The following is a 25,910-nucleotide window of genomic DNA, read 5'->3' on the forward strand; positions in this document are numbered from 1 at the left end:
TTGGGGCGGGGGGCGGGTGCAAATATTCAGTCTATAGCAGGGAGTGAGAAAATGAAATCTTGCTAGGTGAAAGAAAAAGAACAAGAAACAGAGGCAAGATGAGCAACATCATGTCAGGAGGCAAGAGAGATGAGGCCAGTCTGCTCCAGGTTATCTCTCCACGGCCTGACAGTGACAGGAGAGAATTGCAGGAGACTGGTTTGGAGAGAGACAATTCACTTCAGTTTGGATTTTTAAGATTTGAGGTAACATGATATCTAAGTAAGAATATACCTCATATTACGGGAGATGGGGTCAAGGCATTCTGAAGAGGCTATAGATTTTCAGGACTTCACCTCATAGCAATACTTAAACCCAGTGAGCTCTCAGTGACAGGAGAGAGCTCAGACCAAGGACTGAATTTGTACAGGATACAATCCAGCTACAGAGGAGAAAGCAGAAGAAGCTCAGTCAAAAGTAAACCCACCAAGAGGGGTGGTTAGAATTTTAGGAGAAAAGCTAGAATAGTGGTGTGGAGAACAGCATTCAGCAAGAGTGGGTAGCTAGAAGCCTGGGGAGGGCAAGGAGAGGAGATGGTCTATGAACAGCGGCTTCCTTCCTTAGATGGATGGAACCAGAATATCCAAAGGGAGCCCTGAAGGAGAACCATTGTCTGGGGAGGGACACTGACTGGCTGTTCTGCCTCTGTTGGTTTTGCCTTTCCCTTGGATTCGGTTGTGCAGATGATCACCTTTCTGCTCCTCCCTGACTCCTGCTTCCATACCCCTACCCCTAGACCCAGACAACACCTTTTCTAGTGCTTTGGCCCAAAATGACCTCTTTTAATTCTCCCTTAGAACAGTTGGGACAGGCTAAATCTTTACAAAGTACTTAGAAACAACAGAAGAAAATACACAGGAGGCAGTACAGAGCATGGACTCTCCAGAACCAGACTCCCTTGGTTCAGATCCAGCCTCTCCCATTTAGTAGCTTCATAACCTTTGCAAGTTAATCTCTCTGTGTGTTGGTTTTCTAGTCTGAAAAAAATGGGAATAATAACAGTACATATTTCATAGCGTTGTTGTGAGAACCAAGTAGATCTAATACATTTAAAGCTCTTAGTTGAGTGCCTGGCACATTTGTTTAAAGCTCTTAGTTGAGCGTCTGGCACATTTTAAGTGCAACATAAGTATTTGCTATTAAACAAGTACAGAATACAAAGAATTGAAAGAGCAGTATGCATAATGTTTATGAGTTACTAGAGCCTGGGCTTCCCTGGTGGCGCAGTGGTTGAGAGTCCGCCTGCCGATGCAGGGGACACGGGTTCGTGCCCTGGTCCGGGAAGATCCCACATGCCGCGGAGCAGCTAGACCCGTGAGCCATGGCCGCTGAGCCTGCGCGTCTGGAGCCTGTGCTCCACAACTGGAGAGGCCACGACAGTGAGAGGCCCACGTACCGCAAAAAAAAAAAAAAAAAAAAAAATTACTAGAGCCAGCTCTGCCATATAATAGCTGTGTTACTTTAGACAAATGATTTAAGTTCTCTGGGCCTCAGTTTCTTCAGCTATAAAATGTGGGTACAGTACTAACTGCTTTATAATTGTGATGATTGAAAGAATCAGTACATGTAAAGTGTTTCATAAGTACTTAATAATTAACAGACATTATTATTAGCTGTGTGGCTTACCAATACAGCATCCTTATCACCAGGGATCACAGGTGCTGTTCCATTTTACACCTGATACAGGCAAAGAAAGCCACCCCCTCCCCCTGGGCCTGGCAAGTCACCATGGTAGATACAGCTTTTTTCATGTCCTTACCTCTTCATAGTCAGGAGCCAGATGAATGGACCACACTTTGTCTCACCTACCTAAGCCTGCTCACATTTCCTCTCCAGTCTACCCTTTTCTGTAGTGACTATGTGTGCTGATTTCACCCTTCATATGAGCCTCTCAAATCAACTGGGGGTGGGGGAGGGAGCTTTCTCTTAGAGTAGAAACCATTTTCAGTATTAACACCTGAACTTAGCATTAATATAACACGATTTAAGCACAATGAAATTGAAGATGATATAGTAATGAGTAGAGGAGAAGCGATTTAAGGGTCAAAGCTCTAAAAGGTCCCTTCTCTAAAAGCAGAGACATGCAGGAAAGTCAATTCCACAACTAAAAAGTCTGGAAAGAGGTTTTTATGGCAAAGAGCTAGGGACTTTTCGAGTCAGGGACAGTGCACTTGAAGGGAAGGAAGTCTTGCTGTAGCTGGATCCCGAACTCATCAGCTCCATCTGCCCAGAGCCACCATTTCTTACCCTGATGTCTGTTGAAGTGGATGGCAGGTTGCTCTGGCCTAACTTAACCTGTCACCAGACAAACATTCTGCCACCAGCACAGACAGGATAGTTCAGAAAAAGTTCTTGTCAGCTGGATTAAAAAACTGCCTTTATATCCCAACCATTTGGATGCTTCTGCTTCCAGATACTGTGCAATCAGCAAGTGTCCATATGAAGGTACTTTAAATAGTCATTTCCTCAAAATAACAATCTATAAAACATAAATAGTAAATTTCATTTTACCATAAAAGAAAATTAGATTATCAGAAAGAGAGGCTATAAATCATGTTATACATCTGAACTTTTTATGTACCATAACTAATCACTTTGCTATCAGGGCACTGGGGAAATTACAATAAATTATATTTTGTGGGGTATGCACCACATGAATGAAGCCAAGATTATTATAGAAGTGACCTTCACCTTGTGTGATGTCATAGAAAAAATGATGCTGCCCTAATAACTTCATAGGGTTAATTAGTTTCAGAGAACACACAAGAGGCAGCGATGTCACAGAGCTTTTTTTAATTTTCTTTCCCGTGGGAAGTTGGGCTAATAAAAATGAAAAACATTTCAAGTAGCTGAGTAAGAAAGAAGAGTTGCATAGGGTTAGAAGGAAATGCTTTAGTGCTGTCTCCTTAGAAGGCCTAGTTCTCTTTTTCTGTAAGCTGCAAATCTTATTCTTTTCTTGTGCATCTTTTCCCTTTGGCTTGGGAAGCTTTGAAATGACCATTGTTTTCAAAACCTGTTCTGAAGATGGATTTTTTTAAAAATTTGCTGATGAACATGAATCCATTTAATCAGACAGGGACCTCTGCAGATAGGGAGACATTTATCTGTATAAAATATGCAGCTTTGTTTGTTCTCACTGCTTGGTTCCTCAGTGGGGGGGGTGGTAAAGTTTCCACAGTCATGCTGGTTTCAGACGAATAGATTTGCTGGTGTCAAAGACAGACTGTGGCCCTCCACTGGCATCTGGGGTACAGAAGGCTAAATCTTCTGAATAGAGCCATTGATGATTACATTTGGGGGAAACTTAATCATAGAGTAATTAGGCTTTAATTCTTACAAAAACTTACAATTAATTGGATCTTTTATACAACTTTTTTTTTGTTTGATTTAAAGTACCCTGTAGGTTAGTTATAGAAACTTAATTTAAATATGGATTTAATTAGAATTGTTTTATGATTTTAATGAGTCTTAAAAGTCTTTTGATGAGCAGCCTGTATAATTATGGTATTTAAAATGATTGGCTAAATGCATACTTTTATAATTTACCTTTCAGGAAACTGTATTTCTATGGAGGCTATTTTTTGTATGATGAATTGTTTCATTTTATGTTCAGTTTTTGTGGGAATGGGTACTTATTACTGCCCCTAATCACCCAAGTGTTTTCTGTCTAGAATGAAATTAAACTTTCATGGAATCAAAAGCATCAGGCAGTAGCCCAATACCGCAGTTAAATTTAATCACAGAAATATTTTTGTTTTTACTGTAAAGGAAACTGAATCATTGCTAAAACTTTTAGCTGTGGATTCAATTTTCCTACATAATCAGGTACAAATAAGTTACCTAAAGACAAGCTCTTTTTCTCTAGAAAAAAATGTGATTTTAGGCAAATGACTTGCAATTTTTTTAAATGAATGCAATATGGAGTTGTCAACTTTTTAATGCACTGTCAAAACAACTAGAAATGAGCACTTTCAATAAACATAAAAAGTTTTAAATTAGAAAAGAAAGGAAAACATTAGATACTTTCTTTCCTTTGAGTTGGTCCCAATCCAACCTATATTAAGTAATATAACTTACATTTGATATTTTGGGGCTGATTAAAGGAAAGTTATATTAAATAAGTAATATTAGGACACATTTTTAGTCTCCTTTTTTTTTCTTTTTTTTTTTTTTTTTTTTTTTTTGCGGTATGCGGGCCTCTCACCGCTGCAGCCTCTCCCGTTGTGGAGCACAGGCTCCGTACGCACAGGCCCAGTGGCCATGGCTCACGGGCCCAGCTGCTCCGCGGCATGTGGGACCCTCCCGGACTGGGGCACGAACCCGCGTCCCCTGCATCGGCAGGCAGACTCCCAACCACTGCGCCACCAGGGAAGCCCTATTTTCCATTTTTAATGACATTATTATGTTCTAGCCTTCGTATGTTCTATTTTTAAGTCAGATTATTTACATGTGCTTGAAAATCAATCAATGCAGTTTACATATCAAAAGAGTATAGGAGAGGGCTTCCCTGGTGGCGCAGTGGTTGAGAGTCCGCCTGCCAATGCAGGGGACATGGGTTCGTGCCTCGGTCTGGGAAGATCCCACATGCCCCGGAACGGCTGGGCCCGTGAGCCATGGCCGCTGAGCCTGCGCGTCCGGAGCCTGTGCTCCGCAATGGGAGAGGCCACAACAGTGAGAGGCCCGTGTACCGCAAAAAAAAAAAAAGTATAGGAGAAGCACCATATGATCGTTGCGATAGATGTAGAAAAACATTTGACAAAACCATTTCATGATAAAAAAAAAAAAAAAAAAACTGTGAGCAAACTAGGAACAAAAGTGAACTTACTCAACTTGATTAATGGCTCCTGTGAAAAACCTACTGCTAACATAATATTCAGAGATCATAATACTCAGCAACAAGGCAATGATGTCTTTTATTTAACATTTACTGAAGATCCTAGCCAGTGCAATAAAACAAGCAAATGAAATAAAATGCATGCAAATAGAAAAAGGTAAAAGTAAAGTGTCCATAATTGCAGATGACATGACATAAATGTAGAAAACCCTAAGGGATCCACAAAATAGCTATTAAATCTTATAATGGAAAAGAACCTGAAGAAGAATATATACATGTATATAACTGAATCACTTTGCTGTACACCTTAAACTAACACAACATTGTAAATCCAACTATACTTCAAATAAATAATAAATAAATCTAACGAATAAATTTAGAAAATTTGCAGGATACAAGGTAGAAATAAAAACTGGCATTTTTATAAACTAGCAACAAACACTTGACAATGAAAATTTTTATAATCCACAATTACATGATCAATTTATTTTTGAGAAAGATACCAAGCTAGTTCAATGGAGAAAAAAAAACATAGTCTTTTCAACAAATAGTACTAGAATAATTGGATATCTGTGTGGGGAAAAATATTAGCCTTGATCCTTACCTCAAAACTTCCACAAAGATTAGCTCAAAATTAGTACTAGGCTTAAATATGAGAACCTAAACTATTAAACTTCTAAAGGAAAACACAGGAGAGAAAATATCTGAGATACCAGATTAGGTAAAATGTTGGACAAAAATTAAATAGGACATAAAAAGCATGAACTGTAAAAGAAGAAATAAAGTTTAAAGTGGATTCTCATTGAGATTAAAAATTTTGTCTTCCAAAAGACAAAGTTAAGAAAACAGAAATCCATGCCAAGGTTGGAGAGAGATTTTCACAGAATATTTATGACAAAGAGCTTGAATCTAGAAAACATAAAGAACTCTTACAACTCAGTAAGAAAAACACAAAGGTGTATAGGAAAGTGATTCAGTTATACATGTACATATATCCATTCTTTTGCAGATTCTTTTCCCATATAGGATAATAACAGAATATTGACTAGAGCTCCCTGTGCTATACAGTAGGTCCTTGTTGATTATCTGTTTTATATATAGTAGTGTGTATATGTTAATCCCAAACTCCTAATTTATGCCTCCCCCCCACATTTCCCCTTTGGTAACCATAAGTTTTCTTTCCAAGTCTGTGAGTCTGTTTCTGTTTTGTAAATAAGTTCATTTGTATAACTTTTTTGAGATTCCACATATAAGTGATATCATATGATATTTGTCTTTCTCTTTCTGACTTCACTTAGTATGATAATCTCTAGGTCCATCCGTGTTGCTGCAAATGGAATAATTTCATTCTTTTTTATGGCTGAGTAATATTCCATTGTATACATGTATCACATCTTCTTTATCCATTCCTCTGTCATTGGACAGTTAGGTTGCTTCCATGTTTTGGCTATTGTAAACAGTGCTGCAATGAACACTGGGGTGCATGTATCTTTTCAAATTATGGTTTCCTCCAAATATATGTCCAGGCATGGGATTGCAGGGTCATGTGGTAGTTCTATTCTTAGTTTTTTAAGGAATGTCCATACTGTTCTCCATAGTAGTTGTATCAGTTTACATTCCCACCAAAAGTGTAGGTGGGTTCCCTTTTCTCCACACCCTCTCCAGTGTTTATTGTTTGTAGACTTTTTGGTGATGGCCATTCTGACTGATGTGAGGTGATACCTCATTGCAGTTTTGATTTGCATCTCTCTAATAATTAGCAATGTTGAGCATCTTTTCTCATGCTTTTTGGCCATCTGTATATCTTCTCTGGAGAAATGTCTCTTTACATCTTCTACGTATTTTTTTGATTGGGTTGTTTTTTGTTTGATATTGAGCTGCACGAGCTGTTTGTATATTTTGGAGATTAATCCCTTGTCAGTCACTTCATTTGCAAATGTTTTCTCCCATTCTGTCGGTTATCTTTTCATTTTGTTTATGGTTTCCTTTGCTGTGCAAAAGCTTTTAAGACTAATTAGGTCCCATTGGTTTATTTTTGTTTTTATTTTCATTACTGTAAAAGGCAGATCCAAAAAAATATTGCTGCAATTTATATCAAAGAGTGTTTTGCCTATGTTTTCCTCTAAGAGTTTTATAGTATCCAGTCTTACATTTAGGTCTTTAATCCATTTTGAGTTTATTTTTGTGTATGGAGTTAGAGAATGTTCTAATTTCATTCTTTTACATGCAGCTGTCCAGTTTTCCCAGCACCACTTACTGAAGAGATTGTCTTTTCTTCATTGTATATTCTTGCCTCCTTTGTCTAGGTTAATTGACCATAGGTGTGTGAGTTTATTTCTGGGCTTTCTATCATGTTCCATTGATCTATATGTCTGTTTTTGTGCCAGTAACATACTGTTTTGATTACTGTAGCTTTGTAATATAGTCTGAAGTCAGAGAGCCTAATTCCTACAGCTCCATTTTTCTTTCTCAAGATTGCTTTGGCTATTTAGGGTCTTTTGTATTTCAATACAGATTTTCAAAAGTTTTGCTCTGTTCTGTGAAAAATGGCATTGGTAGTTTGACAAGGATTGCACTGAATCTGTATATTGCCTTGGGTAGTATAGTCATTTTGACAATATTGATTTTTCCAATCCAAGAACAAAGTATATCTTTCCATGTGTTTGTGTCATCTTCAGTTTCTTCATCAGCATGTTATAGTTTTTGGAGTACAGGTCTTTTGACTCCTTAAATAGGTTTATTCCTAGATATTTTATTCTTTCTGATGTGATGATTAATGGGATTGTTTCCTTAATTTCTCTTTCTGATCTTTTGCTGTTAGTAGAAATGCAACAGATTTCTGTGTATTACTTTTGCATCCTGCAACTTTACTGAATTCATTGATGAGCTCTAATAGTTTTCTGGTAGTGTCTTTAGGATTTTCTATGTATAGTCTCATGTCATCCGCTAACAGTGACAGTTTTACTTCTTCTTGCATAAACAAAACTAAAAGACAACCTATGGACTGGGAGAAAATATTTGCAAATGATGCCACCAAGAAGGGCTTAATTTCCAAAACATACAAACAGTTCATACAGCTCAATATAAACAAACAAACTAGTCAAAAAATGGGCAGAAGATCTAAATAGATATTTCTCCAAAAAAGACATATAGATGGCCAACAGGTACATGAAAAGATGCTCAACATCACTAATTATTAGAGAAATGCAAATCAAAACTACAGTGAGGTATCACCTCACACCAGTCAGAATGGCCATCATGAAAAAGGTGTGGAGGGTGTGGAGAAAAAGGAACCAACCTACACCACTGGTAAGAATGTAAATTGGTACAGCCAATGTAATGGAATATTACTCAGCCATAAAAAAGAATGAAATAATGCCATTTGCAACAACATGGATGGACACAGAATTTTCATACTAAGTGAAGTAAGCCAGACAGCAAAAGACAAATATCACATGATATCACTTATAGGTAGAATCTAAAATAATAATAATAATGATATAAATGAACTTATTTACAAAACAGAAATAGATCCACAGACATAGAAAACAAACTTATGGTTACCAAAGGGGAAAGGTCAGGGAGGGATAAATTAGGAGCTTGGGATTAACATATACGCACTACTATATATAAACTATTATAGATAACCAACTAGGACCTACTGTATAGCACAGGGAACTATATTCAATATTTTTTTTTTTTTTTTTCTGTACGCGGGCCTCTCACTGTTGTGGCCTCTCCCATCGCAGAGCACAGGCTCCGGACGTGCAGGCTCAGTGGCCATGGCTCATGGGCCCAGCCACTCCGCAGCACGTGGGATCCTCCCAGACTGGGGCACGAACCCGCATCCCCTGCATCGGCAGGCAGACTCTCAACCACTGCGCCACCAGGGAAGCCCTATACTCAATATTTTGTAATAACCTATAAGGGAAAAGAATCTGAGAAAGAATAGACATATCTATGTATAACTGAATCATTTTGCTGTATACCTAAAACTAACCCAACACTGTAAATCAACTGGAACTTCCATACATTGCTGTTAGGAATGAAAAATGGTACGGCTGCTTTGGAAAACAGTCTGACAGTACTTCATTGGGTTAAACCTATATTTATCACTGTACCCAGCAATTCACTCCTAGTGTGGTAAAAACACATGTCCACACAAAGATATGGTTGCAAGTGTTCATAGCGGCATTATCCATAACAGCAAAAAGGGCGGCAACCCAAATATCCATCAACTGTGAAATGGATAAACTGTGGTATATCTCTACAATGAAATACTACTCAGCAATAAAAAGGAACAAAATATTAATAACTCAAAAACATGAATGAATCTCAAAAATTTGCTATGTGTAAAAATTAAAAACTGAAGTCCAGGTACTATAAGATTCCAATAATATGAAATGCTATGACACAAAGTGGATCAAGTGACTGCCTAGAGCCACAGTTGGGAAATTTTATTGAGAGCAAAGCGGCATGAGAAAACTTTAGGATGAGGGAACTCCTCTTTTTCTGATTGTGGTGGTCCAAACAATTTAATTCAATTTAATTGTATGAAACTGCCAAAATTCATTAAACTGTTCATTTAAAATTCATTAATATTACTGTATATAGGTAACACTTCAATAAAGGGCATTCCTAAAATAATTTTTACATGTGGAGTTTCTCAAGAATTCAAATGGTATAGTTCAAATGAGGTCTTTTATCTATACCGTATCCTTTCATCTTTTAATGATTTGTACATCTAGTTTTTTTCCTCAACTACAGAATTATAAATAATGTTTAGTCAAATGGTGTGCAAATGACTAATAAACGTATTAGTCATTTTACTGTTTAGATCTTTTCTTTTTCATAATAGGCCAAAGGAGGCCCAAAGCTGGCTAAAAGTTTTAGAAGTGATTCAGTCTCCTTTATCATGAAAACACTGCTCTAGGCTTCGGTATCAAAAGATACAAACATAAAGGAGTTATTCTGTGATTTTTGTTTCTTTGTTTTTTCGATTGTAATAACTCCATATAACTACTGGATAATGGAAATGAAGGTGATTGGTGGGAAACATGCAATTAAATGTGATTATAAATCATGCTCATTGGAAAGGTCAATGTCATTTTGATACTTTTAAAATTTTCAGGGCAACTAACAAGTATGTTCTTTTGTCTGCCTTTCTACCAACCTCACCCACCTTAGTGGTCAATTTAATCAACCTGATATGAAACTACTAATATTACTAATAGAATGTCAAAGGTTATAGGGACAGAAACATCTACTGAATGTAAGTTAATATATTAACCAAATGGCGCCTTTCCACTATGGTTATACAAATGCCCAACTTATTGCTTCTTTTGGGCTTCCATTCACTCTTTCATAAAGTGTCTTTTATCTTCAACACTGTATTTTCCAAACTAATGCTAAATTACAGAAAATTGAGCATTTCTAGGACCTTGGAATGAAGCAGGCAATCTATTGAAGATAATCTTCTTAAATTACTGATTGTGACCTAAGAGATGTTATATAAATAACTATCAAATTATCTGCTTATTTTATATTTTGTTTCCTATTTATTATATTTAAGTTTTTTAGTAATTGTTTTCTTTAAAAAAAAAAAAAAAAGTCCTGCTAGTCATTCCATGCTGAGCAAATTAACTAACATGTTCTGGATCAAGTATTTGCATCTTAAATATCCAAATATATAAGTACAATTAATAAAGAAAAGTATATTTGTTTTCAAATACTTGAAGGGCTCTTACCTAATATGGAAGATAGTCTTTGTTTGAAATTCCAAGTGTACAATTTAATGAATTTTGGTAATTTCATACAAGTAAATTGAATTAAATAGTTTGTACCTCTACAGTCAAGATACAGAAGAGTTCCGTCATCCTAAAAAGTTCTCTTTGCTCTCAATACATTTCCCACCTCTGGCTCTAGGCAGTCACTCACCTACCACAGGAGATGGTCTTGTTTTGAGTTGTTTCAGAGTGTGATTTTTACTAATGGATATGAGTTAAAGAGATATCAGTATGATATAAGGAAGAGTTTTCTGACAATTAGGTATAAACTCTTCATCAATTAGAGAGGTCTGAACACTTGCAAATTAAAATCAATGCCTCAAAGTCTCTTCCCATTCCAGGGTTCTATGACTATCTTGTTTGTGCTTTGGAATAGCATGTTCTAGTTAATTTGCATTTTTCTGAATAACCCTAAGTTAACTCTGGGTAACTCTGCAGGTTTTTGTTTCAACACTTGGTGACAGTCTTTATAAAATGTGTTATAAAAGTGTTCTGTCTTATTATCTTGGTGTACATTGTGCTGGATTTGTGGGTTTTCTTTTTTTATGATTGAGAATGTTATGATGACTTGGAGTCACCATCATTTCTGAACATTAATCATCACTGACAAAATAATCAGTGAAGAATATGAGGGAGTTTAGGTCCTGTAATTTGCTTTTTTAAAAATAACTCTCTGATCTCAGTTTTCTTTGTTTTTCATCTTTTTCTCCTCCCCTCCCATACCCCCAGTAGACTCCTCTTTTCACTGTCTGTCCCTGTCTGCATCAACTGGCTTGCCAGTCTGAATCTGAATTGGTGAAAAATGCCAGTTTTCTTTATTGCTTGTCTCCATGCCCTCTAACCAGATATTTCAAATTTACCTTTTCTTCTTCTTATTCGACAGCTCTCTAGCCATGTCAACCCTTCCCCTTCCTCACACCCGTCTTATCCTTATTACCTGCCTGCGTGGATTATTTCAACAACCTCTTTGTTTCCAGTCTTTCCCAATTCTGACTAAGTTTTATATTTCATTGTCAAACTAAGCTTGTCCGAATTCAGGATTTCATTCCTTAGCACAAGCACGTGCAGGGATTTCCTACTGCTTGGCCCATCAATTCCAAACTACCCCCACTAGGCTTTTAAATCCCTCCACAAATGGCTCTACTACATGACTTAAGATTCATTTGTTGCTCTGTACACACTGGCCCTTTTCTGCCTCTGGAACACATGTTCCTACCCTCATGTCTTTGCTTGACATGACATTGTTGCTCAATCATCTTTACTCTATCTGAACTGAAGGTGTCCTTCAAGTACTACTTCCTTCACAAAACCTTTTCTGTCAGCTCCTATCCATACCAATTTCTAATGAATGGAGAATGCTTAGCTCTCAATAACTCCCTTCATTTTTACACATTAGCTCTATCTCTGTGCTGGATCGTACGGTCCACAAGGGCAGAGACCAGAACCTTTGTCGAATTTGTTTCCCCATAATGTCAAGTACAATGCAGGGCACATAGTATTCCTAACTTTACAATGTACTTTTCACATACATTTTCTCTCTTATTTTGTATACCACAAACAACATAAACACCTGCAGATTGACTTATTTGTTGTCACTCATTCCTTGCTTACCTAAACATCGCTATCATTTATTGTTCTGAAAGATCTCCTCTTACCTCTTCTCTTCTTCCAAATGTAAATAGTATTCACTACTTTATGAACGTCAGTAAATACTGGCATTGATATACCAGTAAGGAAAGAAAACCATAAAAGCGAAAGTATGAATTATCTGTACTATACTAAATGAAATCAATCCTAATCATTAAAAGTTACATAGAGTTTTTTAAAAATTTTAAATGGCCTAAACTTATATGCAGATAAAACAGAGACCCACAATTCTTTATCTGCAATTCTGAACTACAGAAAGCTCTTAAGCTGAAAGTCTTTGTAAATTTATAGTCTTAATTTATTCCACTTAAAATAAATGTTTATATGTTTTGCTGCAAATATATTAATATATTGGGTTATAGGGTACTGCCCTAGACCCTGTTGGGAATGCTTCCTAATAAAAAGAATGTGTATTGTATTACCTTTTTTAAAATCTAAAAAAAGGTCTGAATTCTGAAAATGACCTCAGGGGTTTCAGATAAGGGATTATGGATCTGTAATACATTTGTATAGTGCTCTGCAACGCTTCATTTAATAATATCATTTGATCCTCCAAATAATGTTACAAGGTAGCTACTACTACTGTTATTATTTCCATTTTCCAGATTAGAAAAGATGCAGAAAGATTAAGTGACTTGATGGTGAATGATAGGACTGAAGCTCATGTTTTCTAATTTTAAGTCCTAATCCCTTTTCTATGCCAATACTTTGAGCAGATGCTTTGGAAGTCATTCTGAGTTGTAGATTCTTCATAGACAAAATACAGAAGGTACAAACTTAAGATAAAATATGACTTAAAGAGATACCAAAGATTAAGTTTCCTCTGAGTTGAATGTTTAGAGTCTAATACTTTCTAAAGACTATATGCATATATATGTACATGTATATATGTACATATATAAGTAGTTTGTAAAGTCAATTTCACTCCCCGTTAATATAACTTACATGATAATAGTACAAAATCTGTACCTAAGTTTCTTAAATATTTTCATGTATAAACAATAGGAGATTTCTGTTGACCTTGGAGAAGATATGAGCCTTCCTTTTAGACTAAGAACAGAAAGCAGATAAAATATTCTAATATAAGGAGTATGAGGTGTATGTTTTTGTGGCTAGGGAACTTGTTAAAAGGCAGAAGAGGGCTTCCCTGGTGGCGCAGTGGTTGAGAGTCCGCCTGCCAATGCAGGGGACACGGGTTCATGTCCCGGTCCAGGAAGATCCCACATGCTGCGGAGCGGCTAGACCCGTGAGCCACGGCCGCTGAGCCTGCGCGTCCGGAGCCCGTGCTCCGCAACGGGAGAGGCCACAACAGTGAAAGGCCCACGTACCGCAAAAAAAAAAAAAAAAAAAGGCAGAAGAGAAAGTAAAGAAACCATAAATGGGATGGCAAGTAGGTTGGCTTTCCAGAATGAGAATTCTTCTAAGAAAAGGGCAAAGGAACTTGAGTCCAGGGACTGTGTCCTAGGCATACTTGTGTTCCAAGTGTGCTTGGGCTTAGTAAATGTCCAACAGATGAATGACTACCAAACAAAACTAAGTGTGATAGAAATGACAGGCAAATATTTCTGAATCCTATTGTTCAAAGCTGAAAAATAAAACTGCATCAAGTTTAGGATACTCACAGAATGGGTCATTACAGTTTTGTAGAACTAAAACTTCCTTAATTCCCGTATTCTAAGAAAAGCACTGAGTTTTGAATGAGCCAACTGAAATTTAAATTCTAGCTTGGCCACTGGACAGCTGTGTGGCCTGGTACAAAGAAGTACATTTAAAAGTCCCAGTTTCCTTAATTGTAAAAATAGGGATAATAATATTTACTCTGAATAGTTGTTTTAGGATTAAATTAAATAATATATATGGAAGGGATAACATAGCACCCAATACATGGTCATCCTTCTTTGAACCCCTGCTTCCTTCCTTCCATCTTTTCATCCATCCTTCCATCATTAACATCCATAACACCTTTCCAAAGTAGCCAACTCTGGCCATACTTTTGGTGTAGTCTGAAACAGGGTCAGAAAAAGAAGACCCACAAAATTCTCCTCTTGCTGTTCTGTGCTCAGGTATACGAGAACACTTGGGGCACAGCAGGAGAAAGGTGAGCTACAAGAAAGGCTTTAATTACTGAGAACCTGCTCTGCACCTTCCTAGAGATACCACAGTGCTGCCTACCTATTTACTCACTCATTCCTCAAGTATTTGCTTAGTGGTATTACCAGGTATAATACTTCACTAGGTTCTGAAATTATTGAGATAATAAATTCAGTCCTCAAAAAGGCAGGGGACCACATGGTAGGGAATACAGAAGTTTAAAAAATAATTGCAAATCATCTCTCAAGGTATATAACACTAGAAGTCAGTAATCACATACCTCTGTATTACCATAAAGGAAAAAGTGAGATATCTTGCTTGAGAGAAGCAGAGGAGGAGTCTGGAGACAGAGGTAGACAGAGAAAACTTGGCAGAAGAGGGGACATTTAACATATTCTGAAAGACCTTTAACCTTTAAAATCTCTTAGGAGTTTTCCATCTTCGGTCATGGTTAAACTATAAAGAATGAAATTGATATATCAAAATTTCAATAAATGTTTTATTCTTTTTATTGGATCAAGTTTTTACAAAATGCTGGTTTCCATTGTCTTTATGTTGATGTAGTTTTGTTCTCTCCTAGCTCCCCTCCTGACTGGATGAGTCACAGCACGTCTTACAGCAGTAATACATTAGGTTAATAAAGCAATTATTTAATTGACTCTAATTTCATTGGCATTTCTATTAGCTAAAGGAAAGAGGTTCAATCACTGTTTACATTTGTAAAGCCAATATTATGGTTTAAATTATGGCCTTTGGACAAAATTGAAAATTGAAGCCTGATAATCCTTAAAGCAATATTTACAGAGGACTCTTTGTCTTTGTAAAGAATAAAGGGAACGGAAACAAGAGCACATTAAATCAGAGGGGCTTTTAAATATTCATTTTGCAATCAGGTTCACTGGTTTCCAGGCCACTATCTACCTTCATCATTCTTTTTGTAAAGAAATACCAAATCTCTTGCTTTAATTAGCCTGTGAAATAGAACCTATTGCTTCACATTTTTGGTTTTGATTCTGGAGTACAGGAGTTCCAGATATAACTCTCACAGTACAAATATTATTCTTCAACAGAAACATCTTGGGAGATACTGCAAAAATGCCGACATTTTGAATAGGTAGCTTGATTGAAAGTGCGTGCTACCTAACACCCCCTAGTAAAACCTCTTACAACCACCCAATGAAATAACTATAAAAACACTAAAACTGATAAAAACTAACAACTCCAAGATCAGTCAGTAATCCTGTTGTCAATGGTTTTCCATGAATCACAAGATGATGGAAGTGGTCTAGATGGAGTTCTCTTACTTTAAAGATGAATGACCAAAGAACCCAAATAGTGCTTGTGAAAATATGCTCCAGCTTGAGGGAATGTGAAAATCACTCTGAAAAACAAATAAACAAACACACAGAAACATGCTTAATATGGGGATCAGACAAAAAGGTTAGAACAATCTAGTATCCTCCACAGCATATAAGGCAAGCCTCTGAACAAACTGTAGAAACCCGTAGGTTACAATATGTAATGCAAGAGAAGCAATGAGATGCAATAACAAGAGGCCAAAGTAACAACGGAAGTGGATAAGATTTGGAAAAAAGTAAAAGGATTTAAGTTGGCACTAAAGAAAATCAAATTAATCTTTATATGTAGTTAATTTTAAGAAAGAGGAAAACAGATTTAAAGCATCCAGGAAGGAAAAAATAAAGCAGGTTACCTAAAAAGGGACAAAATTAGGCTGGGCTTAAACTTCTCTGAAGCATTAAGTGCTATGAGATGATGGCACATCTACAGCATTTTTTTAGTGCCATCTTTAACTTAAAGAAAGGTGACAAAAATAGTACACAGATTTACCATTCACCCAGATTCCCCTTATGTTTAACATCTTACATAACCAAAAAACACTTATCAAAACTAAGAAATCAACCTTAGGATACTACTCTTAACTAAAGTACAGAACTTTTTTCTACCATTGTCCTTTCGTTGTTCCGGGATCCCACATTGCATTTAGTTGTCATGGCTCCTTAGTCTCCTCCAATCTATGCCAGTTCTTGAGTCTTTGTCTTTCATGACCTTGACACTTTTGAAGGGTACTGGTCAGTTATTTTTGTAGACTGTGCCTCAATTTGTTTGTCTGATGCTTTCTCGTTAGATTAAGGTTGTGCATTATTGGTAAGGAAACCATAGAGGCAATGGGCCCTTCTCAGTGTCTCATATCAGGTATTAAATAACATCAGTAAGTCTTATTACTGGTGATGTTACTCTTGGTCACTTAGTTAAGCTGGTGTTTGTTAGGATTCTCTAATGTTGTTACTCTTTTTCCTCTGTAATTACTAAATATTTGAGGGAGATACTTTGACCTTATGCAAATATCCAATTTCTGCATAAACTTTTACCTATTAATTTTAGTAGCCATTGTATTGTGTGGCAGTATTGCCATTGTGTTTTTTTTTTTTTTTTTTTTTTTTTTAAACATCTTTATTGGGGTATAATTGCTTTACAATGGTGTGTTAGTTTCTGCTTTATAACAAAGTGAATCAGCTATACATACACACATGTTCCCATATGTCTTCCCTCTTGCGTCTCCCTCCCTCCCACTCTCCCCATCCCACCCTTCCAGGCTGTCACAAAGCACCGAGCTAATATCCCTGTGCCTTGCGGCTGCTTCCCCCCAGCTATCTACCTTACTACGTTTGTTAGTGTGTATATGTCCATGACTCTCTCTCGCCCTGTCAAAACTCACCCCTCCCCCTCCCCATACCCTCAAGTCCGTTCTCCAGTAGGTCTGCGTCTTTATTCCTATCTTACCCCTAGGTTCTTCATGACATTTTTTTCCCTTAAATTCCATATATATGTGTTAGCATACGGTATTTGTCTTTTTCTTTCTGACTTACTTCACTCTGTATGACAGACTCTAGGTCTATCCATCTCATTACAAATAGCTCAATTTCATTTCTTTTTAAGGCTGAGTAATATTCCATTGTGTATATGTGCCACATCTTCTTTATCCATTCATCCGATGATGGGCGCTTAGGTTGTTTCCATGTCCTGGCTATTGTAAATAGAGCTGCAATGAACATTTTGGTACATGACTCTTTTTGAATTTTGGTTTTCTCAGGGTATATGCCAAGTAGTGGGATTGCTGGGTCATATGGTAATTCTATTTGTAGTTTTTTAAGGAACCTCCATACTGTTCTCCACAGTGGCTGAACCAATTCACATTCCCACCAGCAGTGCAAGAGTGTCCCCTTTTCTCCACACCCTCTCCAGCATTTATTGTTTCTAGATTTTTTGATGATGGCCATTCTGACTGGTGTGAGATGATATCTCATTGTAGTTTTGATTTGCATTTCTCTAATGATTAATGATGTTGAGCATTCTTTCATGTGTTTGTTGGCATTCTGTATATCTTCTTTGGAGAAATGTCTATTTAGGTCTTCTGCCCATTTTTGGATGGGGTTGTTTGTTTTTTTGTTATTGAGCTGCATGAGCTGCTTGTAAATTTTGGAGATTAATCCTTTGTCAGTTGCTTCATTTGCAAATGTTTTCTCCCATTCTGAGGGTTGTCTTTTGGTCTTGGTTATGGTTTCCTTTGCTGTGCAAAAGCTTTGAAGTTTCATTAGGTCCCATTTGTTTATTTTTGTTTTTATTTCCATTACTCTAGGAGGTGGGTCAGAAAGGATCTTGCTGTGATTTATGTCATAGAGTGTTCTTCCTATGTTTTCTTCTAAGAGTTTGATAGTTTCTGGCCTTACATTGAGGTCTTTAATCCATTTTGAGCTTATTTTTGTGTATGGTGTTAGGGAGTGATCTAATCTCATACTTTTACATGTAACTGTCCAGTTTTCCCAGCACCATTTATTGAAGAGGCTGTCCTTTCTCCACTGTACATTCCTGCCTCCTTTATCAAAGATAAGGTGTCCATATGTGCGTGGGTTTATCTCTGGGCTTTCTATCCTGTTCCACTGATCTATCTTTCTGTTTTTGTGCCAGTACCATACTGTCTTGATTACTGTTGCTTTGTAATATAGTCTGAAGTCAGGGAGCCTTATTCCTCCAGCTCCTTTTTTCGTTCTCAAGATTGCTTTGGCTATTCGGGGTCTTTTGTGTTTCCATACAAATTGCGAAATTTTTTGTTCTAGTTCTGTGAAAAATGCCAGTGGTAGTTTGATAGGGATTGCATTGAATCTGTAGATTGCTTTGGGTAGTAGAGTCATTTTCACAATGTTGATTCTTCCCATCCAAGAACATGGTATATCTCTCCATCTATTTGTATCATCTTTAATTTCTTTCATCAGTGTCTTATAATTTTCTGCATACAGGTCTTTCGTATCCTTAGGTAGGTTTATTCCTAGATATTTTATTCTTTTTGTTGCAATGGTAAATGGGAGTGTTTTCTTGATTTCACTTTCAGATTTTTCATCATTAGTATATAGGAATGCCAGAGATTTCTGTGCATTAATTTTGTATCCTGCTACTTTACCAAATTCATTGATTAGCTCTAGTAGTTTTCTGGTAGCATCTTTAGGATTCTCTATGTATAGTATCATGTCATCTGCAAACAGTGACAGCTTTACTTCTTCTTTTCCGATTTGGATTCCTTTTATTTCCTTTTCTTCTCTGATTGCTGTGGCTAAAACTTCCAAAACTATGTTGAATAAGAGTGGTGAGAGTGGGCAACCTTGTCTTGTTCCTGATCTTAGTGGAAATGCTTTCAGTTTTTCACCATTGAGGATGATGTTTGCTGTGGGCTTGTCATATATGGCTTTTATTATGTTTAGGAAAGTTCCCTCTATGCCTACTTTCTGGAGGGTTTTTATCATAAATGGGTGTTGAATTTTGTCGAAAGCTTTCTCTGCATCTATTGAGATGATCATATGGTTTTTCTCCTTCAATTTGTTAATATGGTTTATCACATTGATAGATTTGCGTATATTGAAGAATCCTTGCATTCCTGGAATAAACCCCACTTGATCATGGTGTATGATCCTTTTAATGTGCTGTTGGATTCTGTTTGCTAGTATTTTGTTGAGGATTTTTGCATCTATGTTCATCAGTGATATTGGCCTGTAGTTTTCCTTCTTTGTGACATCCTTGTCTGGTTTTGGTATCAAGGTGATGGTGGCTTCGTAGAAGGAATTTGGGAGTGTTCCTCCCTCTGCTATATTTTGGAAGAGTTTGAGAAGGATAGGTGTTAGCTCTTCTCTAAACGTTTGATAGAATTCACCTGTGAAGCCATCTGGTCCTGGGCTTTTGTTTGTTGGAAGGTTTTTAATCACAGTTTCAATTTCAGTGCTTGTGATTGGTCTGTTCATATTTTCTATTTCTTCCTGATTCAGTCTTGGCAGGTTGTGCATTTCTAAGAATTTGTCCATTTCTTCCAGATTGTCCATTTTATTGGCATAGAGTTGCTTGTAGTAATCTCTCATGATTTTTTTTATTTCTGCAGTGTCAGTTGTTACTTCTCCTTTTTCATTTCTAATTCTATTGATTTGAGTCTTCTCCCTTTTTTTCTTGATGAGTCTGGCTAGTGGTTTATCTATTTTGTTTATCTTCTCAAGGAACCAGCTTTTAGTTTTATTGATCTTTGCTATTGTTTCCTTCATTTCTTTTTCATTTATTTCTGATCTGATTTTTATGATTTCTTTCCTTCTGCTAGCTTTGGGGTTTTTTTGTTCTTCTTTCTCTAATTGCTTGAGGTGCAAGGTTAGGTTGTTTATTCGAGATGTTTCCTGCTTCTTAAGGTGGGCTTGTATTGCTATAAACTTCCCCCTTAGAACTGCTTTTGCTGCATCCCATAGGTTTTGGGTCGTTGTGTCTCCATTGTCATTTGTTTCTAGGTATTTTTTTATTTCCTCTTTGATTTCTTCAGTGATCACTTCATTATTAAGTAGTGTATTGTTTAGCCTCCATGTGTTTGTATTTTTTAAAGATCTTTTCCTGTAATTGATATCTAGTCTCATGGCGTTGTGGTCGGAAAAGATACTTGATACAATTTCAGTTTTCTTAAATTTACCAAGGCTTGATTTGTGACCCAAGATATGATCTATCCTGGAGAATGTTCCATGAGCACTTGAGAAAAATGTGTATTCTGTTGTTTTTGGATGGAGTGTCCTATAAATATCAATTAAGTCCATCTTGTTTAATGTATCATTTAAAGCTTGTGTTTCCTTATTTATTTTCATTTTGGATGATCTGTCCATGGGTGAAAGTGGGGTGTTAAAGTCCCCTACTATGAATGTGTTACTGTTGATCTCCCCTTTTATGGTTGTTAGTATTTGCCTTATGTATTGAGGTGCTCCTATGTTGGGTGCATAAATATTTACAATTGTTATATCTTCTTCTTGGATCGATCCCTTGATCATTATGTAGTGTCCTTCTTTGTCCCTTTTAATAGTCCTTATTTTAAAGTCTATTTTGTCTGATATGAGAATTGCTACTCCAGCTTTCTTTTGGTTTCCATTTGCATGGAATATCTTTTTCCATCCCCTTACTTTCAGTCTGTATGTGTCTCTAGTTCTGAAGTGGGTCTCTTGTAGACAGCATATATAAGGGTCTTGTTTTTGTATCCATTCAGCCAATCTGTGTCTTTTGGTGGGAGCATTTAGTCCATTTACATTTAAGGTAATTATCGATATGTATGTTCCTATTTCCATTTTATATATTGTTTTGGGTTCGCTACTATAGGTCATTTCCTTCTCTTGTGTTTCGTGTCTAGAGAAGTTCCTTTAGCATTTGTTGTAAAGCTGGTTTGGTGGTGCTGAACTCTCTCAGCTTTTGCTTGTCTGTAAAGGTTTTAATTTCTCCATCAAATGTGAATGAGATCCTTGCTGGGTAGAGTAGTCTTGGTTGCAGGCTATTCTCCTTCATCACTTTCAGTATGTCCTGCCACTCCCTTCTGGCTTGTAGGGTTTCTGCTGAGAGATCAGCTGTTAACCTTATGGGGATTCCCTTGTGTGTTATTTGTTGTTTTTCCCTTGCTGCTTTTAATATGCTTTCTTTGTATTTAATTTTTGACAGTTTGATTAATATGTGTCTTGGCGTGTTTCTCCTTGTATTTATCCTGTATGGGACCCTCTGTGCTTCCTGGACTTGATTAACTATTTCCTTTCCCATATTAGGGAAGTTTTCAACTATAATTTCTTCAAATATTTTCTCAGTCCCTTTCTTTCTTTCTTCTTCTTCTGGAACCCCTATAATTCGAATGTTGGTGCGTTTCACGTTGTCCCAGAGGTCTCTGAGACTGTCCTCAGTTCTTTTCATTCTTTTTTCTTTATTCTGCTCTTCAGTAGTTATTTCCACTACTTTATCTTCCAGGTCACTTATCCGTTCTTCTGCCTCAGTTATTCTGCTATTGATCCTATCTAGAGTGATTTTAATTTCATTTATTGCATTGTTCATCGTTGCTTGTTTCGTCTTTAGTTCTTGTAGGTCCTTGTTAACTGTTTCTTGCATTTTGTCCATTCTACTTCCAAGATTTCGGATCATCCTTACTATCATTATTCTGAATTCTTTTTCAGGTAGATTGCCTATTTCCTCTTCATTTGTTAGGTCTGGTGGGTTTTTATCTTGCTCCTTCATCTGCTGTGTGTTTTTCTGTCTTCTCATTTTGCTTATCTTACTGTGTTTGGGGTCTCCTTTTTGCAGGCTGCACTTTCGTAGTTCCCGTTGTTTTTGATGTCTGTCTCCAGTGGCTAAGGTTGTTTCAGCGGGTTGTGTAGGCTTCCTGGTGGAGGGGACTAGTGCCTGTGTTGTGCTGGATGAGGCTGGATCTTGTCTCTCTAGTGGGCAGGTTCACGTCTGGTGGTGTGTTTTGGGGTGTCTGTGGCCTTATTATGATTTTAGGCAGCCTCTCTGCTAATGGGTGGGGTTGTGTTCCTGTTTTGCTAGTTGTTTGGCATAGGTTGTCCAGCACTGTGGCTTGCTGGTCGTTGAGTGAAGCTGGGTGCTGGTGTTAAGATGGAGGTCTCTGGGAGATTTCCACCGTTTAATATTATGTGGAGCTGGGAGGTCTCTTGTTGACCAGTGTCCTGAAGTTGGCTCTCCTACCTCAGAGGCAGAGCCCTGACTCCTGGCTGGAGCACCAAGAGCCTTTCATCCACACAGCTCAGAATAAAAGGGAGAAAAAGTAGGGAGAATTAGTAGAAGTATGAGTAAAGAAAGAAGGAAAGGAGGAAAGGAAGGAAGGAAGAAAGAAGCAAAGAAGGAAAGAAAGGAGGGAGGGAGGGAGGAAGGAAGGAAGGAGGGAAAGAAGGAAAAAAGACAGAAAGAAAGATGATACAGTAAAAATAAAATAAAGTATAATATAGTTATTGAATTAAAAAATATTTAGAAAAAAAAAAAAAAAGGGACGGATAGAACCTTAGGACAAATGTTGGAAGCAAAGCTATACAGAGAAAATCTTACACAGAAGCATACACATACACCTTCACAAAAAGAGGTAAAGGGGGAAAAAATCATAAATCCTGCTCCCTGAGACCACCTCCTCAATTTGGGGTGATTCGTTGTCTAAAGGAGGGAAGGAAGGAAGGAAAGAAAGAAAGAACGAAGGTAAAGTATAATAAAGTTATTACAATTAAACTTAATTATTAAGAAAAAGAATTTTTAAAAAAAAGTCATGGACGGATAGAGCCCTAGGACAAATGGTGGAAGCAAGAGTATACAGACAGGATCTCACACAGAAGCATACACGTACACATTCACAAAAAGAGGAAAAGGGAAAAAAATCATAGATCTCGCTCCTAAAGTCCACCTCTTCAATTTGGGATCATTCCTTGTCTATTCAGGTATTCCACAGATGCAGGGTATATCAAGTTGATTGTGGAGCTTTAATCCGCTGCTTCTGTGGCTGCTGGGAGAGATTTCCCTTTCTCTTCTTTGTTCTCACAGCTCACAGGAGCTCAGCTTTGGATTTGGCCCTGCCTCTGCGTGTAGGTCGCTGGAGGGCGTCTGTTTTTTCGCTCAGACAGGACGGGGTTAAAGGAGCCGCTGATTCGGGGGCTCCGGCTCACTCAGGCCGGGGGTTGGCGGATGGGGGAAGGAGGGGCACTGCGTGCGGGGCGGGCCTGCGGCGGCAGAGGCAGCGTGACGTTGCACCGGCCTGAGACCCGCCGTGCGTACTCCCGGGGAAGCTGTCCCCGGATCCCGGGAACCCGGCAGTGGCGGCCTGCACAGGCTCCGCGGAAGAGGGGTGTGGAGAGTGACCTGTGCTCGCACACAGGCCCCTTGGTGGCGGCAGCAGCAGCCCCAGCGTCTCCCGCCCGTCTCTGGGGTCCGCGGTTTTAGCCGCGGCTCGCGCCCGTCTCTGGGGTTTGCGCTTTCAGCCGCGGCTCGCGCCCGTCTCTGGAGTTCCTTTAAGCAGCGCTCTTAAACCCCTCTCCTCGCGCACCAGGAAACAAAGAGGGAAGAAAAAGTCTCTTGCCTCTTCGGCCGGTGCAGGCTTTTCCCCCGAACTCCCTCCCGGCTAGTCGTGGTGCACTAACCCCTTCAGGCTATGTTCAAGCCGCCAACCCCAGTCCTCTCCCTGAGCTCCGTCCAAAACCAAAACCCGAGCCTCAGCTCGCAGCCCCGCCCGCCCCGGCGGGTGAGCAGCAAGCCTCTCGGGTTGGTGAGTGCTGGTCGGCACCGATCGTCTGTGCAGGAATCTCCCCGCTTTGCCCTCCGCACCCGTCGCTGTGCACTACTCCGCGGTCCCGAAACTCCCCCCTCTGCCTCCCGCAGTCTCCGCCCGCGGAGGGGCTTCCTAGTGTGTGGAAACTTTTCCTCCTTCACAGCTCCCTCCCACTGGTGCAGGTGCCGTCCTTATTCTTTTGTCTCTGTTTTTTCTTTTGCCCTACCCAGTTACGTGGGGAGTTTCTTGCCTTTTGGGAGGTCTGAGGTCTTCTGCCAGCCTTCAGTAGGAGTTCTGTAGGAGTTGTTCCACGTGTGGATGTATTTCTGGTGTATCCGTGGGGAGGAAGGCGATCTCCGCGTCTTACTCTTCCGCCATCTTCAAGGTCCCCCCTGTTTATAGGGTTTTATCTGAATGTAAATTTCTTTTTGTCTTAGGAAGACACCTAGGAGTGGGATAGCAGGGTTATATGGTAGATGTATATTTAACTTTTTAATAAACTGCCAAAAACACTACCTCAAGTGGCTGTTCAATTTTGCATTCCTACCTGTCTATAGCATTTTAAGGAGAAAAGTTGTAACCTAAGAATTGTATGCCCTCCTAGATGTTTATGTGTGATGGCAGTGGAATTCTCATTCAAGAATTTTAAAACTATAGCATCAAATGGCCTTTTTGAAAAAAATTACTTAAAATCATATTCTAGCCAACTGAGAAGGAAATCATAATTAAGAAGTTGAAAACAAAACAAAACAAAACACCATTCCTAACAGACAAAATCTTAAGGAAAAGAAGGAAGGAAACTTCCTTTTCATAAAGAAAGGATATCTAAGAAGACAGATCACATCATATAATATAAATTATAAAACCAGAACTCTTATGAAAATCAAGGGGGAACAGAATTCCCAATCTATTTAACATTCTTCCAGAATTTCTGGCTAGTGGAATAAGACATAAATCAGAAGTAATGGACTAACTGCTGGAGAGGAAAAGGGGAAAATGGTTATTAACTGCAGAAAATATTTCTTAGAAAACCCCAAAATACCACATAAAATCCTCTTAGAAATCAGTAAGGCTATGAAATATAAGAAAAATATTGAAAAATATCAATATCCCAGTAAGAAACTGAAGATATAGTAAAAAAAAAAAAAAAAATCTCTGGATAATAGCAACATACACACCATAAAATTTCTAGGAATAACCCTAACCAAAATATGCAGGATCCATATATAGAAAACATAAAAATTATTGAAATATAAAAGACATGACCATTGACTTTTGTAGTTACTGCCATTCATTAATTCATTCAATTTGATTACTTGCCCAAAATTTCTTTGCCACAGATATAAGTTCCATAAGAGAAGGAGCAATAATTATTGTATTCACGGTGTTATCCCCCTGTGCCTGATATATTGCCTGACTCATAGTAGGCACTCCAAAAATATTTTTCTATATGCCAGTATTTTGTTCAGTTATCTGATCTATGAAGTTTGTATAGCTTCTAAGAAACATTCACTAAGTAGCTTAGTAGTTTTTGAAAGGAGTCTAGACTAGTTAATTACCATCACCTAGCAAATTGTAATACCCATCCATTTGACAGCATCATGACTCATGACTTAAAGCATAGGTACCTAGAGTCTTGCATTACTATCTTTTGTCACTTTCCCTCTATAACATTAATGGATTCCACAACACAACACCAAGAATTTCAAAGCTTAGGAGAGTTTAGAGGATTTTAGAAATGGCCCTTCTCTATAAAAAGGTTGGTTATACTTTATCAATTCAATTTCTAGATCCCACAGGCAATGCTAGCTTAATAGCAACTGAATGGGAATGAAATTCTAGTAATTGAAAATTTGAGTTATTAAGGAAAGAAAAAGAAACAGAAAAGAAACCCACAGAATCTAGGAGC

The 25,910-nt window shown here is 37.9% G+C and overlaps 1 protein-coding gene and 1 long non-coding RNA gene across 3 annotated transcripts in view; one reads left to right on the forward strand and one right to left on the reverse strand.

Moving 5' to 3' along the window:
* KIAA0825 (KIAA0825 ortholog) overlaps window positions 1-25,910 on the forward strand; it is a 416,193-nt gene that overhangs the window by 369,098 nt on the left and 21,185 nt on the right. The window lies entirely within an intron of this gene.
* LOC116750737 overlaps window positions 14,877-25,910 on the reverse strand; it is a 61,473-nt gene continuing 50,439 nt past the window's right edge. Inside the window, exon 4 of the long non-coding RNA XR_004349081.1 lies at window positions 14,877-15,778. This is a non-coding gene — a long non-coding RNA (uncharacterized LOC116750737). The remainder of the gene's footprint in view (window positions 15,779-25,910) is intronic.

This window comes from Phocoena sinus, chromosome 3, assembly GCF_008692025.1.
Source record: "Phocoena sinus isolate mPhoSin1 chromosome 3, mPhoSin1.pri, whole genome shotgun sequence".
Taxonomy (NCBI): Eukaryota; Metazoa; Chordata; class Mammalia; order Artiodactyla; family Phocoenidae; genus Phocoena; species Phocoena sinus.